Genomic DNA, 22,366 nt, shown 5'->3' with positions numbered 1-22,366 from the left:
AAAAACAACCTCTTAAAAATCCTCATTTAAACAATAAAATAAAAACTTTAAAATTGAAGGAGAAATTATTAAAGTTAGAAGTTTTTCTTTAAAAAAATAGAATAAATAAAGCCAGAAAGTGATTTTATGAAAAAGATTACTTAATTTGATTTTTAAAAAGAAAAAGTTACTATAAAAAATGAAAAGAGTGAATGAATCATCAATGAAGATAAAATTAAAGCAATTATAAGGAGTTATTTTATATAATTATATGTCAATATAATTGACAAATCTTGACAAAAAAAATTGACGCTCCTGAGATAAAGAATTAGTCAAGCAAAACCAAAAAAATTAAGAAAAAATGTTTAATATCTACTTGGAAAAACAACAGACCTGGAAAATAGATCTAGGAGAGATAATCTGAGGATTATTGGACTTCCCAAAAATTATGATGAAAAAAAGAGCCTAGACACTATTTTACAGGAAATCATCAAAGAGAACTGCCCAGATGTAATAGAATGAGAAGGTAAAATAGGCATTGAAAGAATTCATCAAATACCTTCTAAAAAAGACCTTAAAATAAAAACTCCAAGGAATATTGTGGCTAAAGTTCAGAACTATCAGACTAAGGAAAAAATATTACAAGCAGCAAGAAAAAAAAAAATTCAAATACCAAGGAGCCACAATAAGGATCACTCAGGATCTAGCTGCTTCTACATTAAAGGATGGAAGGGCCTGGAATCTGATATCCCAAACTGCAAAAAGAACTTGGAATGTAGCCAAGAATAAACTACCCAGCTAAGCTGAGCATTTTCTTCCAGGGAAGAAGATGGATATTTAGTGAAACAGGTGAATTCCATTTATTTCTAATGAAAAAAACCAGAGCTAAACAAAAAATTTGACCTCCAACTGTAGAACTCAAGAGAAGCAGAAAAAGGTAAAAAACAAAAACAAACAAACAAATACTCTTGAGAACTGTATTTCTGTTATGGACATACATAAAGAGTGCATGTATAATTTGATTTTACTGATATAATATAAAAAGGGGAAGTAGAAATGGGAAGGGGATAGTATCAGAAAAAGTGAAAAGGGGAGATAAAAAGAGGGAAACTACATCCCACAAAGAGGCAAAGGAAACTTATCATATCTGAGGGAATTTAGGGAGGGGGAAGAACATTGTGTAAATCTTACTCTCATCAGATTTGGCTAAAGAGAAATTAATTGACATATTTGTTTTACAGAGAAATTTCTCACCTCATTAAAAAGTAGGAGAAGAAAAGGAAAAAGGAAAAGAGTAATAAGGTAAAGGTATAAGAAAGGGGAAGGGATTCAAAGGGGGTGGGAGGAATTCTAAAGAGGGAGAGCTGTATGAGGCAAGTGGTGCCCATAAATTTAATACTGGAGAAGGGGGGAAGGAAAGTAAGAAAAAGAAAAGCCTAATGTGGGGAAAATAAGATGGCAGGGAATACAGAATTAGTAATTTTACCCATAAATGTGAATGGGATGAACTCTCCCATAAAATAGGGGCAAATAGCAGACTGGATCAAAAGCCAGAACCCTACATGTGTTGTTTACAGGAAACACATTTAAAGAAAAGAGATATATACAGAGTAAAGGTAAAAGGCTGGAGCAGACTATTATGCTTTAGCTAAAGTCAAAAAAGCAGGGGTAGCCATCCTTATCTCAGAACAAAAGTAAAAATTGATTTAATTAAAAGAGATAAGGAAGGAAACTATATATTGCTAAAGGATAGCATAGACAATGAAGCAATATCAATACTAAACATATATGTACCAAGTTATATAGCATCTAACTTCCTAAAGAAGTTAGAGTTGCAAGAAGAAATAGACAGTAAAACTATAATAGTGGGAGATTTCAACTTTGCATTCTCAGAATTAGATAAATCAAACCACAAAACAAATAAGAAAGTTAAAGAAGTAAATAGAATATTAGAAAAGTTAGGTATGATAGATCTTTGGAGTAAACTGAATGGAGACAGAAAGGAGTACAATTTCTTCTCGGCAGTAAATGGAACTTATACAAAAATTGACCAGATATGAAAACCTCGAAATTAAATGCAGAAAGGCAGAAATAGTAGGTGCATGTTTTTTTCAAATCACAATGCAATAAAAACTACATTCCACAAAAACCTAGGGGTAAATACACCAAAAAGTAATTGAAAACTGTTATGGGCAGAATTCTGAACTTGCAACAAAGGATTCTTACAAGGTGCTAAGTCAGTGGAATTGATAGAGATAGTGATTGTTTAGTATGGTACTTAACAGTTCTCTAGTTCACTACATGTACTTAGTACTTAATATAGTTCCACAAGATTCACACCCATGATAAGAGAGCATATAACCTCAGACAAACTCAGCCAGAATCAGAACTGGAAGACAGACCATAATGGTGGTCCTCCTGCCTTCCCCCCCTCCCGAAACCAAGACACATTCATGAACACCTCAAGAAGCTGGCAGAGGCAGAGAACACAAAGGACTAGAAGCAGGAGCTCAAACTCTTGGAACCACGGAGAGAAATAGACCTCAAAGAAAGCTAACCGGCCCCAGGAAAGGAGACATGACTTTGAAGGAGACAAAGGATTTGGCTACACTTGTCGTGATTTCCGAACTGAAACAAAGGCTGCTTGCAGAGACCCCAAAAGACCCCAACAAGGTAACATTACAGGAAACTAAATAATCTCATCCCAAAGAAACAATAAACTGGGAAAACATTTTTAATCAAAGGTTCTGATAAAGGCTTCATTTCCAAAATATATAGAGAATTGGCTTTAATTTATAAGAAATCAAACCATTCTCTAATTGGTAAATGGTCAAAGAATATGAACAGACAATTTTCAGATGAAGAAATTGAAACTATTTCTAGCCATATGAAAAGATGCTCTAAGTCATTATTAATCAGAGAAATGCAAAGCAAGACAACTCTGAGACACCACTACACACCTGTCAGATTGGCTAGGATGACAAGAAAAGATAATGCTAAATGTTGGAAGGGATGTAGGAAAACTGGGACACTGAAACATTCCTGATGAAATTATGAATACATCCAGCCATTCTATAGAGCAATTTGGATCTATTCTCAAAAAGTTATCAAACTGTGCATACCCTTTGATCCAGCAGTGTTACTACTGGGCTTATATCCCAAAGAGATCTTTTTTTTTTTTAATGTAGCTTTTTATTTACCAGATATATGCATGGGTAATTGTTCAGCATTGACAATTGCAAAACCTTTTGTTCCAACTTTTTCCCTCCTTCCCCCTACTCCTTCCCCCAGATGGCAGATTGATCAATAAATATGTTAAAGTATAAGTTAAATACAATATACGTATACATGTCCAAACAGTTATTTTGCTGTGCACAAGGAATTGGACTTTGAAATACAACTAGCCGATAAAGGAAATCAGAAATGTAGGCGGACAAAAATAGAGGGATTGGGAATTCTATGTAGTGGTTCACAGTCATCTCCCAGAGTTCTTTTGTTGGGTACAGCTGGTTCAGTTCATTACTTCTCTGTTGGAACTGATTTGGTTCTTCTCATTGTTGGAGAGGGCCACGTCCATCAGAATTGATCCTCATAGAGTATTGTTGCTGAAGCATATAATGATCTTCTGATCCTTCTTTAAAATCTCTTTGGAATATAAGCCCAGTAGTAACACTGTTGGATCAAAGGATATGCACAATTTGATAACTTTTTGAGCATAGTTTCAAATTGCTCTCTAGAATGGCTGGATGTATTCACAATTCCACCAACAATGTATCAGTGTCCCAGTTTTCTCACATCCCCTCCAACATTCCCCAAAAAGATCTTAAAGAAGGGAAAGGGACCTGTACATGCAAGAATGTTTGTGGCAGCCCCTTTTTGTAGTGGCCAGAAACTGGAAACTGAGTGGATGCCCATCAATTGGAGAATGACTGAATAAATTATGGCATATGAATGTCATGGAATATTATTGTTCTGTAAGAAATGACCAGCAGAATGATTTCAGAAAGGCCTGGAGAGACTTACATGAACTGATGCTGAGTGAAATGAGCAAAATCAGGAGATCATTTTATGCTTCAACAACAATACCATATGATGATCAATTCTGATAGATGTGGCTCTCTTCAATAACGAGATGAATCAAATCAGTTCCATTTGTTCAATAATTAATAGAACCAGCTACACCCAGAGAAAGAACTCTGGGAAATGAGTGTGAACCACTTCATAGCATTTCCAATCCCTCTATTTTTATCTACCTGCATTTTTCATTTCCTTCATGGGTTAAGTGTACATTATTTCAAAGTTCTATTCTTCTTGTGCAGCAAAATAACTGTTTGGACATGTATACATATATTGTATTTAACATATACTTTAACATATTTCACATGTATTGGTCTACCTGCCATTTTGGGGAGGGGAAAAATTGGAACAAAAAGGTTTTGCAATTGTCAATGCTGAAAAATTATCCATGTATGTATCTTGTAAATACAAAACTATAATAAAAAATTAACACTCCAAGTGAAATGAATGAATATTTACAAAGGTATAAACTTAGCAGAAGAAGAAATTTAATGAATAGTTGTATTTTATGGGGAAATGAATAAGCTATCAATGAACTCCTTAAGAAAAAAATCTAAGACCAGATGGGTTCACAAGTGAATTCAATTAAAGATTTAAGGAACATATGCAAACTATATGAAAAAACTATATGAAAAAAATTAGGTAAAGAAGGAATTCTACCTAAATCCTTTGATAACACAAATATGGTTTTAATTGATAAACCAGGTATAACAAAAACAGAGAAAGAAAACTATGGAGTATATTCTAATTGAATACCAAAGCAAAACTTTTACATAAAATACTAGCAAGGAGTTTATAGCAATATGTCACAAAAACCAAACACTATGACAAGGTAGGGATTTATACCATGTTCAATATCAGCATAATTGAATATAACAAAAACAATAAAAGTTAGATGATTATATTAATAGGTACAGAAAAAGCCTTTGACAAAATATAGCATCCATTCCTATGAAAAGGAATGACAAAGGGGCAATTAGTTGGTATAGTGGATTGAGCATCTGATGGATGTGGCTCTTTTCAATAGTAAGGTGATTTGAGCCAGTTCCAATGGTCTTGTGAGGGAGAGAGCTGTCTGCACTTAGAGAACTGTGGAGACTGAATGTGGATCTTTTTTTGTTGCTGTTTGCTTGTATTTTCTTTCTCAATTTTTTTTCTTTTTATCTGATTTTTCTTGTCAAGAGTGATAATTGTGGAAGTATATGTGGAGGATGTACACATGTTTAACATATGTTAGATTGCTTGCTATCCGGGGGAGAGGGAGGAACAAGGGAGGGAGAAGAAAGTTTGGATCATCCTTTTGCAGGAGTGAATATTGAGAGCATCTATGCACATATTCTGAAAGTTAAACCTTTAAAATAAATAAGTAAGCAAACAAATAAATGAATGAATAAATAAATGAACAAAGAAATGAATAAATGAAATGGTTTTCCTTATATTGAGCCTTTATAGGACCCTGCAACTTTTCCCCTTGGTTTCAAGTTCTGACTCAGGGTCTAAGCAGAACAAGTTTTACCCCCTCTTCCATGTAACTTTTCTTTTTCTTTTTAAAGTTTATTTATTTTTAGTACACATTGTTTTATGAATTATGTTGGGAGAGAAAAATCGGAGCAAAAGAGAAGAGCCATGGAAGAGATAAACAGAAAAAAAGAAGGAAATATAGCATGTGTTGATTTACAGTCTCCTTAGTTCCTTTTTCTGGATGTGGATGGCATTTTCTGTCTAAAGTCTATTAGGATAGTTTTGGATCACTGAACTACTGAGAAGAAGCAAGCCTTTCATAACTGATCGTCATCACACATTCTTGCTGTTATTGTGTACAATATGTTCTTGGTTCTGCTCAGCATCAGTTTATGTAAATATTTCCAGGTCTTTCCGTAATCAGCTTGTTCATCATTTTTTATAAAACTATAATATTCCATTACCTTCATGTACCACAACTTGTTCAACCATTCCCCAACTGATGAGCATCCACTCCTTTTCCAATTCTTTGCTACGTGTGGTCAGTTTTCAAATACTTGATGACAATAATCATGTCTTCCATGTTCCACTTTCTCTAGTGAGCTTTTTCTTCCCCCAGGTAGATGCCCAAGTTCTTTCCATCTATCCATATGTGACATGATCCTGAGAATCTCCAACATTTTGGTCTTCAATCTTTACATTTTCAATTAAAAATGTCTTTCCTGAAAAATGAAGCTCAGAAAATAATATAATACTAGAATTGAAATCTCCATAAAGACTATTACCCCTCTCTTTTTGGAAGCTAGGTACTTAATCTTCTAACCTAAGAGTGAATTAACTTTAGCTTTGACAGCATGTTACTGATTCAAACTTAACTTTTCATACAAAATTCCCTAATCCTTTTTCATATGATTTGGCTTCCTTTTATGACCTCCATAGTGAGTTTAAACAAGCCCCCTATATTAGTTTATCTGAATGCCCAGGAGAAATACCAGAACATAATTAGATTGGGAACTCCTTGAAGATAGAGACTAAGTTTTTGCCTTTCTTTGAATCCCCAGCAATTAATTCAATACCTAGCACATAGTAGATGTTATTTAGATAATGATAACTGTCACCCTGATGCTTCATGTCTACCCGTTTTCTCCATCATACTCTGGGCAGAATAATCAAAAATATCAAAACCATATGCATTTGACTTTTATATGATTTAATTCACTACATCTCTGGTTCCCCAAACTTTCCTTTTCCTGATACATATAGATATATAAATGCATGTTATTGTACATGTGTGGATATTTACATATATATGTAAATTTGTTTATATACAGATAGAGAGATAAATAGATTGATGATTAAAAAAAAACACTTAAAAAAAAAACTTCTTAAGCACCTAGTATGTACAAGCATTGTGTTGAGTTCTGATAAAAATATTTGAAAAGTAAGGTCATTCTTGTTTTCAAAAAACTTAGCCTAATGAAGAAGATAATGCATATGTATGTGTGTATCTACACATATAAACATATACACACTGTACCTATATGCATATGTGTCTGTGTGCATGCATGTGTAAATATATGCATACGTGTAATAATGCACACATACACGTGCATGGATGTGAATGCATATAATAACATTTATATCACATCATCTTCTCCATTAGATTGAAGTTTCTTGAGGATAAAAATGGTTTTACATTTAAGGAAAGTGTATCATTGTAACGAGCTGTCGTCTTCAGAAGCTGCTGGATCGCTCTCTGGGAAGAGATCTGCTGTGTCTACTCAAATCTCAGACAGATTCTTCTTCCTGTAACGAACCGTTGTCTCCAGGCAGTTGCTGTTAACTCTTGTCCAAAGAAGTGACTTCCCTTCCTGCAGAGAGCCCTGTCAAGCCTGATGCAATTCAGAGTCTTCTTCTCTTCCTGGAGTGCTGTCCTCTTTATCCTCCCAGAGAATGGGCGTGGGATAATGCAAGGGCTTCTGGGAAGAACCACCCCAGCCAATGAGCTTGCCCCCTCTATCAAGTCAACCTGAGTTCTCACCTTGTAATTGTCGAACCTGAATTCTCACCTCGTCACTCTCCAGACAACCCGAGTTCTCACTTAGTAATCCTAACATCTCCCCCTTTCTTTTGATTTAGAACATAGGACAGTCATGACCTTGAAACATAAATCCATCAATATGGGAAGTATTACAGATAATTACATAAATTACATAAGCACATAGTAACATAGTAACGTAACACATGCTAGAAGTATATAACATAATCATAAATTGAAAATTTATAAATGTCCATAAGTCCATTGTCCATTAGTCTCATCTTGTGTGAGGAAGTCCAATGATTCCTGCTGGTTTTTAAAGTTCTTTAACAGTCTTCTTATTATCCATGCTCTTTCAGTGTCAGATGTTTCTTAGATCTTCTCCTTTATTTTGAGGTCTTTCTCTTTTTCTGTCTCTCTCTGATGGACAAGGCGAATATGACTCGTTGGCACCCATCTGATTCCTTCTTCATCTGTTTTCTTCTGTCTGTTAAAATACTAGCAAACCCTCTCTCCCAGGCAGTTAACCTATCTAATTTTCTTCTATTTACCACTTTCTAAATCTCTTCTCATCATCTGGCAATTACATTGGAGTTGTTTGCACTGGACACAGCCCTGTTGGTTTAAAAGGCCTGTATTCTCCCTAAGTGTAATCCATTTTTACAATCTGATTGCCTTTTGGCTCACTTATCAGGTAATCCCTTTCTGCCATGTGATTGCTTTTCTGCTGGTTGATTAAATCAGAGTCCTGGCCTTCTAAAGGTTCTTTGGGTGTAACATCAGCTGCCATCATGCCCCAAGTCTTTTTTGCCTGGGGCCCTGAACCTGGGCCCCTCATCCCATTTCCCTGAATTATTCTACACTCTGATGCCCAATGGAATCCTCTGTTGCATTTTGGACATGGGGTTTTAGGTCTTCTCTCACCCTGTCTTTTCACTGTATCTCCAAATCTACACTGAGCTCTTAGATGTCCAATTTTTCCACATTGAAAACATCGCCGAGTTTCTCTAGAAGGCCCTTGCCAGGAGGGACCCTGTCTTTCCACATTCATCATTGTCTGAGTGTAAAAAGCATTTGTTCCCACTGTAGCACAGCGTCTTATGATCTCCTCTAAAGGAGCATCTTTGTCTAATCGCCATATAATTCTTTTGCAAATCTCATTGGCATTTTCCTTAGCCAGATGTCTGGTCATTATTTCTGTAGCTGCATTTTCTCCAATAGTTCTTTTGACAGCAGTTTGCAAACGTCCCACAAAATCTGCAAAAGGTTCATTGGGACCTTGCTGTATTTTAGTGAAAGCCTCTCCACGATCTTTCTGTCCAGGAAGGACACCCCAAGCTTTTATTGCAGCCTTAGCAATTTGTTCATATATTGTCATGGTATATAATTCTGTTCCGAATTCTCTCCATACTGACCTTCACCAGCTAAGTGCTCAAAAGTGAATTGTGTGTTAACTCCTATTTCCAAATTGCATCTGACTTGAATTTTACATAATTCATGAAATTCCGCAAGCCATAATAAATTTTCTCCAGGTTCCAGACATGTCCTTGCTATGGATTTCCAATCATTCGGGGTTAGGACTTCATAAGACAAACCATCTAGTAACATTTTGACATAAGCTGATGTAGCCCCATAAAGGGTACAACCTTTTTTCAAATCCTTAATTTTATTCAAATCTAAAGGTGCATATCTTCTCCTTTTTTTACCTACAGAGTCAGTATTTTCAATCACAGGATATGCATGTATAAAATCACTTATATCCTGTCCTTCTCTCTTAGCTTTAACCAGTGCTTTTTCTAATCTTGTCATAGGCTTAGGCTGCTTCACAGGCAATTCTGTTTGTGTTTCTGCCTCTTCCCCTCTTTCTTCCTCCATCTCTGAAGTTGGGGTTGATGTGGGCCTGTCAATAATCTGTTCTCTAGGCAGGGTTGAAGCTTCTTCAAGAGAATCATACCATAATTCCTCATTTAAATCCTCTTGCTCTAGGGAAAGATCTTGATCTTTCCTTTTTTCCTCACACTTCCTCCTCTGTTCATTTTTAGAACTTTTCCTTCTCCTACAACTTGCTTGATAGTTTAAGGCTAATTGAACTATGTTGTAGATATAAAATACTTCTGCAGAAATTGAACGAGGCCCATTTTTTGCTTGAAATTCTTTCATTTCATATCCCACTAGCTTCCATTTATCTACATCTATCTTTTCTTCCTCTAAGAACCAAGGGGATGTGCGTCTTAATGCAGCCAAGAGTTTAGCAATCTGTACCCAGGTTACAAGTAAACTCTGCTCCTCAATTATCTTGATTATACTCTCTATAGTACCACTCCTGAATGGGGGTGGAGCTGAGGTTGCTTCTGGGGCTGGGGTTGAGTCGGCTGAAGTCCAGGGATTGAATATAGCTAACATCTGCCCCATTTCAGCTATAAGAGATTCCTGGTTTAGCCCTTAACAAGTTAAGTTCCTTATTTATCTATTAGCACGCTCACTTAATCTTTAACAAAGTTTCCTCGTTACTCACGGTTCTGGGTCAGAGAGACTGAGATCTAGATCAGAAGCTTTTCCACTGGAATCAGGACTGTGTCTGTCCCTGTTCGGGCGCCAAATTGCAAAGGTCTGGTCTAGCTCCTCTTGTCAGGATAAGCAAAAGTCCTTGCCCCACGTGTGGACGCCAATTGTAGCGAGCTGTCGTCTCCAGAAGCTGCTGGATCGCTCTCTGGGAAGAGATCTGCTGTGTCTACTCAAATCTCAGACAGATTCTTCTTCCTGTAACGAACCGTTGTCTCCAGGCAGTTGCTGTTAACTCTTGTCCAAAGAAGTGACTTCCCTTCCTGCAGAGAGCCCCGTCAAGCCTGATGCAATTCAGAGTCTTCTTCTCTTCCTGGAGTGCTGTCCTCTTTATCCTCCCAGAGAATGGGCGTGGGATAATGCAAGGGCTTCTGGGAAGAACCACCCCAGCCAATGAGCTTGCCCCCTCTATCAAGTCAACCTGAGTTCTCACCTTGTAATTGTCGAACCTGAATTCTCACCTCGTCACTCTCCAGACAACCCGAGTTCTCACTTAGTAATCCTAACATATCATCAGAACATTGATGCCTGGAACATTGTAGTGAGTTTTTCACCATCATCATCATTATTATTTTAACTTCATCTATTCATGCATCTTGTTAAGTTACAAAATTCAATTTTGTTTTAAAATTTGGGGGGTGAAGCTTAAGAGCAGAGACAAAACAGATCAGTTTAAAAACAAAACAAATTTATGCAATTTTAGTTCAATTCAATAAAGTTCTATTAAGTACTTATTATGTGCAACCACTGTGTTAGGTGCTGGAGTTAACAGAGATAAAAATGAAATGTCCCTACTTTCCCAGAGTTTACATTGTATTGGGAAGAAAAGACCTTTATTCCAATAAGGAAATACACAATGTTTAAAACATAATTAGTAACAATGGAGGAAGAAGACTAGAAGGATGAAATGGTACTTGAGCTGAATTTTATGAGTACACATACACATTTTAAAATGATAGAGTTAAAGGCAAAATCTTTAATAGGATAGAGAGAACTAGGCAAAAGGAGTGATTCTAGAGGTTGCTGTGACAATGAAAGCTGTACAAAGTGTGGGCTACATTATCCAGAAATATCTCCCCACCTCAATAGCACCTACGGATTCTCACAAGGGCAGAGCATTATGGTGTCAAAGTAAAATAGAAGTAGGTCAATAAGACAGATATAAGGATGCCTACAGATGTAATATCAACTCAGAAAACCATAGATTGACATTATCTATGTTTTGTTGAATTTTAAATGGACCATATGAAATGTTTCCCAATTTTAGTTTGGTCTGGCTATAGTTTGGTCATAGCTCATCTGCAAAGTGAGCTCAATGACAGCCTCTAACCCAGTGTTGCTTCAAAATCTGGATATAATATCCTCCCACTATAACAGTCCCACTTTGAGCAATATATCATCCTTTTCACAGCAAAAATATAGAAATTAAATTTTTAAATAAATAACCACAGCAAACACAAAAACCTCTAAACAACCTAGGAATCTCTTTAGTATAGATATCTGATTTATCTAATGGTGCTAGGTCCCAGGTCAAAAGCCCTACAAATATATGTCAAGCAAAAATAATTGTAATTATCATTATTATAATTTTAGAAATAACACAAGAAGAAAATAAGTCCCTAGTATGATATAGATATCAATAGTATCTTATATATGAATAGGATCATTTCCAAAGAGCTTTACATACATTATTTAATTTAATTTGTAATAACCCTTATCAGATAAGTGATGCAGATTTAATTAGACTCTCTCAAACTCCATCTCCTCATCTGTAAAATAGGGATAATAGCAACATCTTCACAGGGTGTTTGGGAGAATCAAAGAAGATAAGTCAATAAGTCAAGACAAGCCAATAAACATTTATGAAGCCTTTACACTATGCCCAAGATAAAGAAAGGCAAATACAACCCTTGCGCTCAAAAAGCTTGCATTCTAATGGGCACATCATTAAAGGAGATGAAAAGTAAACTTTTAAAATGTGATGTAAATTTGAGCTATCAGAGTAGCAGGGTGGGAAAGATAGCAGAGAACCTTAGAAAGCTCACTTCTCTGTAAGCTTCCATTTTTTTTTAATCAGAAAATGAGACAATTGAACTAGCCAACCCCTAAGGGTTCTTTCCAACTCTAAATGCACGTACCACCATTTTTAAAGTCAGTCTAAACTCCCAATATCTTTCATTGCTCTCACAATTGACACATCTGCCATTTCTCTTACAATTGACTCATATAGGACTTCCAGCTATTTCAGAGAAGCAATCTAATCCACATGATTTCACCACAAAGATCCCGAAATCCTACCTTCAGTGAACTGTTTCAATCTCTTAAGGAATCTGAAGTCATGTGTTTTGCCACCAAACATGTTGTTCTATCCTAAATGTATATGTCTTAATGTGAGAGTAGTATATATTCTTTCACAAGTTAATAGAGAAAAAATAACTATAAAAAAAGAACAACACCAAAAAGCAGAAGGAAACTGATGTAATTTTAGATGTGCCCTGGGGGTTTCTTTGTACCATTACTGGAAAGAACTGAGGAAAATAATTTTTACTTTCATTTTTACTGCTGCTTGTAGTCACTTTGTCATATCTTAGAACCACTCAGGTAGAAGAGAAACCAATGCCCATTGGGTCCAACCTAAGCCTGAACGAGAATCTCTCTGAATATCCCAGATAAATGGTCCCTGAGCTTCTACTTCAAGACCTTCAGGATAGGGGTTAGAGTGCTGGATCATAGCCAAGAAGACCAGGGTCTCTGATTCTTGCTACCTGTATGACCTTGGCAATCTGAGTCTCAGCTTCCTCATTTGCAAAAGGGAGGATAATGTTTGCAATCTTCTCCTTACAAGGGTTGTTATGAGTGTCAAATGAAGTGTACAGTGCTTTATAAATGTCATTTCTGACCATTTCCCTGAAAACAGCAAATTATATTTTGGACAACTCTCATAATGAAGATGATTTTCCTTACATGAAGTCAAAATCTGCTTGGTCACAACTTTCACTTATTGTTCCTAATTCGCTGGAGTGAGGTGAGCAAGAATGACCCTTCCGCCACATAACAGCCTTTCAGATGTTTAAAGACAATTATTAAGCTCCCTCACTTTTTTTCCTATAAGTTCAATGCTCATGCATTACTTTTGCTGATCCTTATAAAATCAGGTTTTTCATCCCTTCACCATCTCCCACAATCCTCCTTGTTCTGCAGTTTATCAACAGCTGTCCTACAATGAAACATCCACAATAGAGCACAATATTCCAAAGTAAATGAGACTATCATCCCATCTCTATGGTCAGCCATATTCTGTTTTGTTTGTTTCTTTTTGCTGAGGCAATTGGGGTTAAGTGACTTGCCCAGGTTCACACAGCTAGGAAGAGTTAAGCTTTGAGACCAGATTTGAACTAGGGTCCTCCTGACTTCAGGGCTGGTGCTCTATCCACTGCATAACCTAGCTGCCCCCGTCAGCCACATTCTTGTCATGAATCTTCTGTCATTGTGATCTAAGATCCCATTCATTAAGTTGGTTCTAAAGAACAAGGGCAAGAAACTTTAAACCTCAACAACCTGAAGAGAAAAAGCAATTTCAGAATGATGAAAAGAGAAGAGAGCAAAGCCTAGAAAAATCAGCAGAAGGAAGTAGCAATGTTTAACCCAGAAATGATTTAGAGATTAAATCTTAAAGGAAAGGACTTTTAGAAATATGTGAATGGAATTTGTAGAGACAGATTTCTGCTCATCCTAAGCAAAACTAAAAATTAGAGCTGTCAACTCCCTAAGTATATTCGTCTTATTTTAAATAGATAAAATACTTATGTCTGACTATTCTCAGCAAGTAATACTATAGTAATCTATTGTTTGATAAATCCAAAGAGTCCAGCTTCTAGGATAAGAGCTCATTACTTGACAAAAATTGCTAGAGAAACTAAAAAAACAGCATGGCACAAACTAGGCATAGAGCAACATCTCATATCCTATCCCAACAGGAGGTCAAATGGTTAAGATAAAAAAGGTGATACCATAAGCAAATTAGGAAAATAAAGGATAGTTTATCTGTCAGATCTTTGGAGAAGGGAAGAATTTATTACCAAAAAAAAAAGATATAAAGAACATTATAAAATGAAAGATTGATAATTTTGATTACATTAAATTAAAAAGATTGTGCACAAATAAAATCAGTGCAGCCAATATTAGAAGAGAAGAAAGCTGGGAAATAACGTTTATAGCCAGTGTTTCTTATAAAGGCCTCATTTCTAAAATTTATTAAGAATTGAGTAAGTTTTATAAGAATAAAAGTTATTCTCTAATTGGTAAGTAGTCAAATGATATGAATAGGCAATTATCAGATTAAGATATTGTAGCCATGTACAGTCATATGAAAAAATATTCTAAATGTATTGAGGAGATATCTATTAGATTTTTTTAGAGAAATGCAAATTAAAACAATTCTGAGGTACCATCTCACACATATTAGATTGGCTACAATGACAGGAAAACTGGGACACTGATGCACTGTCAGTGGAGGTGTGAAGTGATCCAGCCATTCTGGAGATTTGGAAATTTTCCCACAGGGCTATAAAACTATGTATACTCTTTGATCTAGTAGTGTCATTACTGGAACTGTATCTCACAGAAATCATAAAAGAAAGAAAAGGATTTGCAAAAATGTAGCAGTTCTTTTGTGGCAAGAATTGAAAAATGAGTGGATGCCCATCAATTGGGGAATGACTGAATAAGTTATAGTATATGAATGTAACAGAATACTGTTGTTTTATAAGAAATGAACAGGCTGATTTCAGAAAAGCTTGAAAAGACTTACATGAACTGATATTGAATGAAGTCACAGAACCAGGAAAATATTGTACACAACAAGAAGATTATGTGATGATCAGCAATGACAGACTTAACTCTTTTCAGCAATTCAGTGATCCAAAGCAATTCCCATAAACTTAGGATGAAAAATGCCATCCATATCCAGAAAGAGAATTATGGAGACCAAAGGTGGATTGAAGCATACTATTTTCACCTTTTCTTTCCTTTCTCATGGTTTTTCCCATTCTTTGTGATTAATCTCCTTTCTCAACATGACTCATACAGAAATGTATATGTATAACCTGTATCCAATTTCTTGTTAGTATGGGGAAGGGAAAGGGAAAGGAGGGAAAAAAAATGGAATAAAAATTTTTACAAAAATATATGTTAAAAACTATCTTTATATGTAACTGGAAAAATGATATACTATTAAAATAAAATTTAAATAATAATAATACAATAAACACAAAAGGAATAAAGGATTGGAGTATTAAGTCATACTAAAAATAGGATACAAAGATTAAGTTTACTTTCCAGCTAAGGAAAGGAAAAGTAGTATTATTAACCAAACAAAATATTCACAAATGGAAAAATAAAAATTTTATGTAAAATTGAAAATATTTTGTAAAAATAAAATTAATACAGTTAGAATAAGATAGAAAGCAATTTGCTGGGAAAATACTTCTTTCAAATATATGATAAGATTTAAGATTTGATTTCTGTAATATCCAACACATATGGCCAAATAACAAAAATATATAGACCAAAAGCCATTCCCCCATAGAGAAGCACTCAAAAAATGATTAACTGTGAAAAAAAAAAAAGAATTTCAAATGATTGATAGTCATATAAAAAAATTAAATCAACATTACAACATTATTGCACTTTTAGCACATTGACAAAAATGATGAAAGGAATAGTCAGTGTTTGCAGCTTGTGTAAAAATAGATCACCTAATATTCTCACTGTTGATGGAGCTCTAATTTAATCCAACCAATTTTCAAAAATTTGAAATGTTCCCTACATTTTGATCCAGAAAAGTCCAATAATAAAAAATGAAGGCCACATATATTCTTAAATACTTAGAGCAGCGCATTTTAAAGGAACAAAGAACTCTCTATATAGCAGATGCTTATCAATAGGGAATTACAAAACAAATTATAATTAATAGGGATTATACTTTTTGAACTAGAACTCATTTTACAAATGAGAAAACAATCACCGAGACTAAATTATTTATATCAAGCCACACAATTAATAAGTGTCTGAAAAAGGAATCAAACTCAGGCCTGACTCCAAAGTCCACTTTTCTATCGACTATATTACAAAGGAAAGTAATGGAATATTAGCGAAACAATTAATAAAAGGAGAAAAGAATACTTACATCAATTGAAACAAAGTTAAATAAATAGAACCAGGAAAACAACACAGATCATGATACTTAAAGGAACAATCATAGCAAAATGCTTAAAATAATGACAGGTTCCAAAGAAGAACTAGATTAAGAAACTTCCCTATTTCTTTTTAAAATTTTTTATTTAGTATTTTTTTTCCCCAATTACATGATTTTTAACACTCATTTTTAGATTTTAAATGTTCCCCCCCCCCATGCTGAGATTAAGTGACTTGCCCAGGGTCACACAGCTACATGTTAAGTGTCTGAGACCAGATTTGAACTCGGGTCCTCCTGAATTCAGGGCTGTGGCTCTATCCACTGCACCACCTAGCTGCCCCCTTTAACACTCATTTTTAAAACTGAGTTCCAAAGCCTCTGCCTTGCTCTCTCTTCACTCCCTACATTGAGAATTCATTATAAATTATACATGCATAATCATGCAAAATATATTCCATATTAGTCATGTTGCAAAAGAAAAAAAAATAGATCAAAAAACTCAAGAAAAATAAAGTTTAAAAAGTTCAATCTGTATTCAGACACAATCAGTTCTTTATCTGGAATGAATAACATTTTTCAGAGTCTTGGGTTTTCTTAGATCATTGCATTTTTAAGAATTAGGTTATTGACAATTGATCATTTGATAATATTGATGTTACTTTATTATACACAGTACATTTTAATTTGCATCAATTCAGGCCAGTCTTTCCAGGTCTTTCTGAGAGCACTGCTCTGCATTTTTTTAATAGTACAATAATATTCCATCATAATCACATAGCACAATTTGTTAGCCATTCTCCAATTGATGAGATCCTCCCAATTTCCAACTCCCTGCTACCAAAAAAGAACAGCTAAATATCTCTATGCAGATAGGTCCTTTTCCCTTTTTTAAAATCATATTTTAGATACAGACATAATAGTGGTACTGCTAGATCAAAGGGTCTACATGATTTTATAGTTATTAGGGCATAGTGCCAATTGCTATAAAGAATGGTTGAATCAATTCACAACTCTACCAACAGTGCATTAATGTCTATTTCCCCATCTCTGCTCCAACATTTATCATTCTCCTTTTTTGTCTTCTTAGCCAAATAGGTTTAAAGTAGTAGCTCAGAATATCTTGAGTTTGCATTTAATCTCACATTGAGCATTTTATCACATGGTTATAAACAGCTTTGGTTGCTTCTTATGAAAACTTCCTATTTCTTGACGATTTATCAGTTGAGGAATGGCTCCTGTTATTATAGATTTGACTCAGTTCTCTATGTGTTTGAGAAATTAGGTCTTTATCAGAGAAACTTGCTTCAATTTTTTTTTCACAATACAATAGCTAATGGTATTTCCCTCCAACCTCTGTTTATCCTGTTTTCTCTCTACTTTCACTGTCCTTCCTCAAGCATTTTTCTGCTAATTCCTCCAATTTGCTCTCCATTCTATTACCTTGTCTTTCTCTCATCCTCTTCCCCTTCTACTTTCCTATAAGGTAAGACACATTTCTAGATACAATTGGGAATGTATGTTATCTCTTCTTTGAGGCAATTATTATGAGAATAAACTTCACTTCATGTAGAATATGGACTAATGCCCTGGAGAGCTTCAGGGTCAGTCAGAATCAGGATCAATTAAAGTCCTCGGTCTTTAGGGGGAGAACTGAAGGAGGCAGCCAAGCAAAATCCTGGATCCTGGAGTCCAGAGTCACCAGCTTCTCTCCTCCTCATCCTGCCTCAAAGTGCCTCTGTCCTCCCTCCCTCCACCCTCCAATTCTTGTCTCTGATTATCTTAAAACAAAGCATTCAGTAAGCACCAACAGTGAGAAGATCCATTTATCCAAATATATGCTAATAGAGTCAGTGTCTCACATTGAATAGGTAATTAGACTTAAGTCTTGGTTGTCTGATTCAAGCATATCTTTTTGGAGTTTTAGCCCTCTACAACTTCTCACTCCTCTGTCATCTTCTCCTCCATGTAAATTTTTTTTTCTTGCCTCTTATGTGAGATAATTAACCCCATTCTTCCTCTCTTTCCTTTTCTCCGAGTGCATTCCTCTTTCTTACCTTTAGTTATATATTGAAAGACATTATTCATACATATTCAACTTACACCTATGTCCTCTGTCTATAAATACTCCCAACTGCCCTAATAATAGAAAAGTTTTTGAGTCCTAAGTATCATCTTACTTACTATAAAGGAATGTAAACAGTTTAACTAATTAAGTCCTTTATGATTTCCCTTTTCTAATTACCTTTTTAGGCTTCTCCTGAGTAATATTTGAGTATATTTGAAAGTCAGATTTTTTTATTCAGCTCTGGTCTTTTCATCAAGAATGTTTGAAACCCATTTACTATGTTGAATATCTTTTTTTTTTCTTCCAAAGATGTTTTCAATTTTTCCAGGTAGGTGATTCTTGGTCACAACTCTGTTTTCTTTGCCCTTTGGAATATCATATTCCAAGACCTTCAATTTTTGAATGCCAAAGCTGCTAAACCTTGCATTAACCTAATAGTAAATCCACAAAACTTGAATCAATTCTTTCTGGCTGCTTGCAATATTCTCTCTGTTTTCGGAGGTCTAGAATTTGACTATAATATTCCTGAGTTTTCATTTTGGGCTTTCTTTTAGGGGGTGATCAGTGGATTCCTTCCATTTTACCTCCTAGTTGTAGAATATGAAGGCAGTTTCCTTGATAATTTCTTGAAAGATAATGACTAGGTACTTTTTGTTGTTGTTGTTGTTGTTGCTCATGCCTTTCAAGTCATCTAAATTTTTTTTTAATTCTTTCTCCCATATATCTCTTTTCCAGATCAGTTGTTTTTCTAATGAGATGTTTCATCCTTTCTTTTTTTATTCTTTTGGTTTTGTTTCTTGATTTCTTATGAAGTCATTAGCTTCCACTTGCTCAAATCTAATTTTTAAACAAAAAATTCCTTTAATGAACTGTTTGCATCTTCTTTTGTTCAATTCTATTTTTTTCCAGAAAATTTTATGTGCCTCTTTTCCCATTTGACCAGTTGTGTTTTTCAAGCTATTCTTCTCTTCATTGAGTTTTTTATACTGGCCTATTCTATTCTTTAAGGTGTTATTTTTTTTTCAGTATTTTTTTGTATCCTTTACCAGAATATTGACTTTTTCATTAATTTTTCATGAATAATTCATTTCTTCCCTCATTTTTTCCCCTCTACCTCTCTTACTTGATTTTCAAAATCTTTTTTGAGCTCTTCCATGGCCTTAGACAAATTAGTATTTTTCTGTTAAATAGATTTTTAGGTTGGAATTTTGATTTTGTTATTTTCTGAATGGGCATTTTGATCTTCCTGCTCATCATAGTAACTTTCTATGGTCATAAGGTTTTTTTCTATTTTCTCATTTTTCCAGTAAGTTTCTTGACTTTTAACTCTTTGCTAAAATGGGGCTCTGCTTCCAGAGTGAAGGACGCACTATCCCAAGATTCAGGTATTTTGTGTACCTGTTTTCAGAAATACTTTTAGGAACCTGTGAGTTTTTGGTTGTGATCTAAGCAAAGGTGTTTACTACTCTCCTGGCCTGAGCTCTGTGAGTGACCACAGGTCATTTTTCTGTCCTGGAACTATGAGAAGAGTTTCCATTCCACTGTGGCCACAAGCTTTGGTATGCTAATACTCTTACTCACCCTGAAACTGATACCCAATTCTACAACCTGAATCTGAGCAACAGAGTGCACAATCCAGCTCATGCCACATCTATGTATTATGGGCTCTATTCTAGAGCTCTCACTTTACAGATGGTAAGGGGATCAAACAACTAGTGAGAAGAATCTCGTTGCTAGCACTGGGGGCAAGACTCTGTAGCTTTGTCTATACTCAAATCCAGATTGCAGAATTGTGCTCCATTCTCATCTTAGTGAGACAGATCTTTCCTTCCAAACTTTTAAGTTGTCTTTGGCTGAAAAATCATTTTATCTGATTCTTCTGTGTGTTATTCTGTTTCAGGAATTATTTATGGCCTTTATAGGGGGACAAAGGGTATGAAATATTATGCATAAATAAGATTATTTTTATAATATTCTCATTAGTTTTGCTGTATTAATTCTTTGTTTCTCATTTTATTTTTGGTTATGAGACAGTTTTCTGGTAAAAGGGTATACTTTAGAAAATATGTCATATGAAAACTAAAAATATCAATAAATTGCTCTTTTAAAGTCTTCTAAACAACATTAACTTTTTACCCTAGTTCTTTTCCATCCCTTGAACATAAGTTCTCTACTGATTGCTGTTTGATTAATTCAAATTGTCCTGTCATTGGTGTGAATGTTTCTATCTGGCTTAATTAACATAGTTCAGTGTATTGTTGAGTGAAAAAGATACTGGATCCAAAGTAAAAAAATAAAAATAAATAAATAAATAATGAAAAGGATTTGAATTGAATTCCGATACTTCTTTAATTTTTTTTGGCCTTGGCAGTAATTTAGTTTGGTGGATTTTTATTTGTCTGTAAAATGTTAGAGTTGGATCTGTGGCCAATCATTGAATACTGCCAGGACTGGAGTCAGGAAGACCTAAGTCCAAATGCAGACTCAGAAACTTAATAGCTTATGGTCCTGGACAAATATTTTACCCTATTTGCCTCAGTTTTCTCATCTGTAAAATGAGCTGGAAAAGGAAATTCAAAGCACTGCATTATTTTTGCCCCCCAAAACCCAATTGGGGTCACAAGAAGTTGGACACAACTGATATGACTGAACAAATAAAGTCAAATAGTAATACCTGGGGAATGTCACTAGTGACTATCTGTCTTGAATTTCACCTCTGGAAGTCCCAATTATTACATCAAGTGCACAACTCTTCACTCCACCCACAAGCATAAGATCATGACTAATTCTTTTTGAAATCTAAAACTATGTCAATAGTATCCTTCTGATGTATGAGAATTCCACAACTTCCCAGCATAGTACTTATAAGGATATAAGTCCTCAAAAGCTGATTGAAGCATTGAGAAGTTAAAAGATTGATAAGTTAATATCATGACATCATAGAATTCTAGCTAAAGACCTAGAAGAGCTCTCAACAGCTATTTAATAGCAGGCTCTTCATGTAATGCAAAGAATTTAAATGACTTGGATCCAGGTTCATAGTAAGTCATTGAACAAGCTTTTAATGAGCACTTGCTATGTGTTAGGCACTATGCCAAGACTGATGCAAAGAAAGATAGAACACAATCCCTGTTTTCAATGTATTTCCATTCTAATAAATTAGAAAACTTATAAATGACTGGGTATATAAATGAATGAATAAATAATATTTATTGCATGCTTATGTAGCTCTAGCTTCGGGAGATTCATGCACCTTGATGACCTAGATACTCCCCCATCACCTTGTTGTGAGTTCCATGAAAATAGGAGCATCTTATTCTTTAAATGACTTAGCGCAGAGCCTGGCATACAATGTGTGATTAATAAATGCTCTGTCTGTGTGTGTACTTTCAAATAGAAAAGTATGATGCTCTCCAGGAATTCTCATTCTAATGGAGACTACACATATGTTTCAACAGCATTTGAGAAGGCAAGGCCCCCCTTTTCTTTAAGGTACAATGCAAAAAATATAGTAATTCTTATTCTTTCTTATTCTTTCACATAATTTATCCTAATTAACATTTTTTCACATTGAGCCTTTGTCCAACAGAAAGAACTTTGGGTGCAAAAACCATGTGTTAAGGAAGAAAGCAGCTATAGCTCCTGCAGAAATAGTTATCATTACTGGGAGAAAGACAGAGACACAAAGACAGACAGAGATACAGAGAGGGAGAGAGAGATAGATCACAAGAGACAGAGATGGGGAAAGGCAAGAGACAGAAATAGAGAGGCAGAGAGAGATACAGAGAAATGTTTCAGTAATAGGAGTGAGAAAAAAAAATAAAATGAAAGCATTTGTTATCTATCAAGCAGATGCTCCAGAAAATATAGTAGAAAAGATGGGCGGAAAGATACCAGATGAAGGAAACAAGAATGGACTTTCTTTACACCAAATGATGATGACCATTCAGAAGTATTTGTGGCAGCCCCTGTTGCTCAATCAATGATA

The sequence above is a fragment of the Sminthopsis crassicaudata genome, chromosome 2, assembly GCF_048593235.1.
Source record: "Sminthopsis crassicaudata isolate SCR6 chromosome 2, ASM4859323v1, whole genome shotgun sequence".
In the NCBI taxonomy this organism is placed as follows: Eukaryota; Metazoa; Chordata; class Mammalia; order Dasyuromorphia; family Dasyuridae; genus Sminthopsis; species Sminthopsis crassicaudata.
Note: the sequence above shows the minus strand (reverse complement) of the source record.